The sequence below is a fragment of the Ochotona princeps genome, chromosome 8, assembly GCF_030435755.1.
Source record: "Ochotona princeps isolate mOchPri1 chromosome 8, mOchPri1.hap1, whole genome shotgun sequence".
Lineage (NCBI taxonomy): Eukaryota > Metazoa > Chordata > Mammalia > Lagomorpha > Ochotonidae > Ochotona > Ochotona princeps.
This window is the reverse complement of record NC_080839.1, coordinates 80,461,886-80,465,625: the sequence shown is the minus strand read 5'-3', so window position 1 is coordinate 80,465,625 and position 3,740 is coordinate 80,461,886. Positions and strand designations below refer to the sequence as shown.

The window sequence follows — 3,740 nt, the reverse complement described above, 5'->3', positions numbered from 1 at the left end:
TTTGACTATTGGACGCCTACGAGTTCTGCAAATCATGTGATTTCTGATTCGAGGGAAGTTATTTTAATGTATCTAAGGTGTCAGATTTTCCATACATAATCAGATACCAAAACTTTATAATTTACAAATACAAATATACATGAGTATATTCACACAGTTAAGAATTATTTATTTAATAAATGATTGAGAATCATCAGTGGTAACAAAAAATGAAGCCTAAAGTAAGTTTCTTCCTAATTTACTAAATAATATAAGAAATTAGTAACTATTGAGTTTTGTAAAACAGTTCACATTCACTATAGACTTAAATGACATGGTTTGGGCAGATGTACGGTCTGACAGTTAAGACTCTAATGGAAACAACTGCAAGGTTAAGAAAGCAATTGTAGTGATAGTCCCCTTTAAAATAGTGGAGAGGAATCTTAAATGCCTTGGAATTAATCTAACCAAATATGTGAAAGACCTCTATGATTAAATCCATAAAACATTAAAATAGAAGACTTTTAAAGATGGAAAAACTTACCTTGTTTCTGGATTGGCAGGATCTACATAATCAAAATGTCCATATTACCTGAAGTAATATGCAGATTCAATGTGATCCCAATCAAAATCCTTACATCATTCTTCTAAGAAACAGAAAAGAAGATAAAAAAGTTCATCTTGAAATACAAGAGACCACAAATATCCAAAGCTATCCTGAAGAACAAAAATCAAGCTGGAGGAATCACAATTCCAGACCTCAAGACACACTATAGGGTAGTGGGCATCAAAACAGTCTGGTATTGGTAGAGAAACAGAAAAAAAGATTAATGGAACAGGATACAAACACCAAGATGGTGTATACACAATATAGCCAACCAACCTTTGACAAGAGAACTAAAAACAATCCAGGGAAAGTGCTTGGTTTCTTCAACAAATGCAGTTGAGATAATTGGTTAGCAGCCTGCAGAGGTTAAGAAGCAAGACGCCCACTTGTCACCTTGCACAAAAATCTGCTCTAAATGGATCAAGGATCTAAATCTAAATATGAACCCAGAAACCATCAACATATCAGAAGAAAACATATGAAGCAATCTCCAAGGTATGAGTAGGGGAAACTTCTTAGAAAAGAAACCAAAAACACAGGGAACAAAAACCAATGGGACTACATCAAACTAAAAAGCTTCTGTACAGCAAAGGAAACAATCAACGAACTGAAGAAGTAACCAATAAAACTGGAGAAAACCTTTGCACACTACACAACTGTTAGGGGATTAATATCCAGGATTTACAAAGAGTTTCAGAAACTCAGAGAAAGCAAAACAAACAACCCTATGAATAAATGGGTGAAGTAAATGAACAGACATTTTTTAAATAAAAACTTCAAATCGCTAATAGACATATGAAAAGATGTTCAGGCTTGTTAGCCATCAGAGAGATAGAAATGAAAACCACATTGAGGTTCCACTTAACTCCAGTGAGATTGGCCTACATTTAGAACTCTGCTAACAACACCTGCTGGTGGAGATGTGGGGAGAAAGGTATCCTCCATCAATGCTGGTGGGAGTATTGGATAGTATAAACACCATGGAAGTCAGAATGGAGCGTGCAAAGAGAACTGAAAAAATTTCCATATGACCCAGTTATCCTACTGCTGATGATATATAAAAAGGAAATGAGCTCTGCGTTTCAGAAAGGGATCTGTAACCCTATATTTACAGCAGCACAATCTACAATAGTAAAGACATGGAAACAATCCAAATGTCAGTCCAAAGAGGAGTGGTTAAAGAAACTGTTGTACATCTACTCCATTGAATACTACTCAGCCAACAAAACAAACTTAATTCTACCATTTGCAACCAAATGGTCCCAACTAGAGACCATTATGCTTAGTGAAATGGGTCAATCCCAAAAGAACAAATATCATAGTTTCTCTCTGACATAAGAAAACCTACCTGCAAAATATAAGATCAACAGCCTGTTTTTGTTGCACCTCATGGGTTTTGACAGTTTTGTTTTCATTTTAATTTCTTCAGAATAGCTTCTTTTCTCTCATTAAATTCTTCACTGACTCATAGGTCATAGAGTGGCATCATTTTCTCCAAGAAGTTTGTTGTTGTTGTTGTTTACATTCTTTACCTTTTTTTCAGTGACACATTCAGTAGCATATTACATAACTTCATGGCATAGTAAAAGTTTTAAGTTTCTTCCTGTTGTTGATTTTGTTTTATGGCTTTTCACTTAGCGAGATGAATAGTAACTGCAATAGACACTATCATATGCAGGCGTGAAGATACAACACAGCATGCATCTCTACTTCCAAATCCAAGACGGACTCCCAAATAAATTGTTGGATGTGTCTTGACAACAGGACGCTGGACTCTGTCATTGTTCATGCCTGCGATGTCAGGGTACACTTAAATAGCAGAATGATGGGGTTATGACTGCTTATGAAGGACTGTACTGTTGTAATAATATGTGGGAAATCTGTGGGTGGGGAGGAAACCTGGGGGAGGGGTAAGTGAAATTCCACAGCCTATCAAATTGTGTCATAAAATCAGTCTTTAGCGAAAACTGAAATCCTGCTCCTATTTAAATTAATTCAAGTGTATCTGCTCCCATGTTCGTATAGTCAATGACTTAAAGACACGGGGTTGGTGCTTCATGTGGAATGGACTTATATCCAATGCTTCACTGTTTATGAACTCTCACTACCCGAGGATTCACTCTCTCCTCAGAAGAGGAGCACCAATGGGCTGAGATTGAGGGAGAGCCATTTAGGAGATCGGGAGGAAGATATCCGAAGAAAGAGGCACATGAGAGTGACAGTTGTGCAAGCTGCCTGGTGACACAAATGGCCGAAGACCCTAGAGATCCCAAAGTAAACATTTAGAATCCCAGGGCCAACCAATAATCACTCATCAATAAAGCTTTTCAAATATTCAATATTTTGTGTATTTCTTGATCTGTGACCATTGTTTTCACTTCTTAACCTAAATTCTTGCGCGGGGGCCATGCTAATCTTCTCTGTATCGTTCCAATTTTGGTATATGTGCTGCCTAACTAAGCACCTTAACCTAAATTCTTATCACCTGTTTTAAAAGGTGTACAATACCCTGAATCTGTCCACTTATTCCTTAGTGAATTTAGTAATCATCAAAGCCCGTCTTTATATGGACACACTAACTCTATGTGGTATAATTTGCTTATTTTACAGTATTCGAATTTTTACAACTAGCTTCTTGGTTCCTGGTGCCTTGGCTCAATTGATTTTTTTCTTCCCCTGAAAGCAATGGGATCCCTTATGGGCACCAGTTCATGTTCTGACTGCTCCATTTCCCATCCAGCTCCCTGCCTGTGACCTGGGAAATCAGTCAAGGACGGCCCAAAACCTTGGGACCCTGCACCCGCGTGGGAGACCCGGAAGAAGCTCCTGGCTCCTGGCTTTGGATCGGCTCAGCTCTGGCCTTATAGACACTTGAGGAGTGGATCAATGGATGGAAAATTTGTGTCTCTGCCTCTCTTTCCCCTCATAAAGCTGATCTGCCTTTCCGATAAAATAAAATCTTTCAACATTTTCTCTATGGAAGTTGAGCTTTTACACACTGCTTTATAAGTGAACTGATCACTGCTGGTCTCAATAACAGATATCGATGATTATTTTAGCCTGTTACCTGAAGTGTGCAACTTGAACGCTTGGCTATGTCTTTTGTTCATCCATCTTGAAAACAGAGAGCCACATCTTCTGCAGAGGATGTCTT

General features: G+C 38.0%; 1 pseudogene; it reads right to left on the bottom strand.

The window, feature by feature from the left end:
• Positions 1-2,949: 2,949 nt before the first annotated feature.
• On the bottom strand, positions 2,950-3,050 carry LOC118760733 (U6 spliceosomal RNA; annotated as a pseudogene).
• Positions 3,051-3,740: the final 690 nt, after the last annotated feature.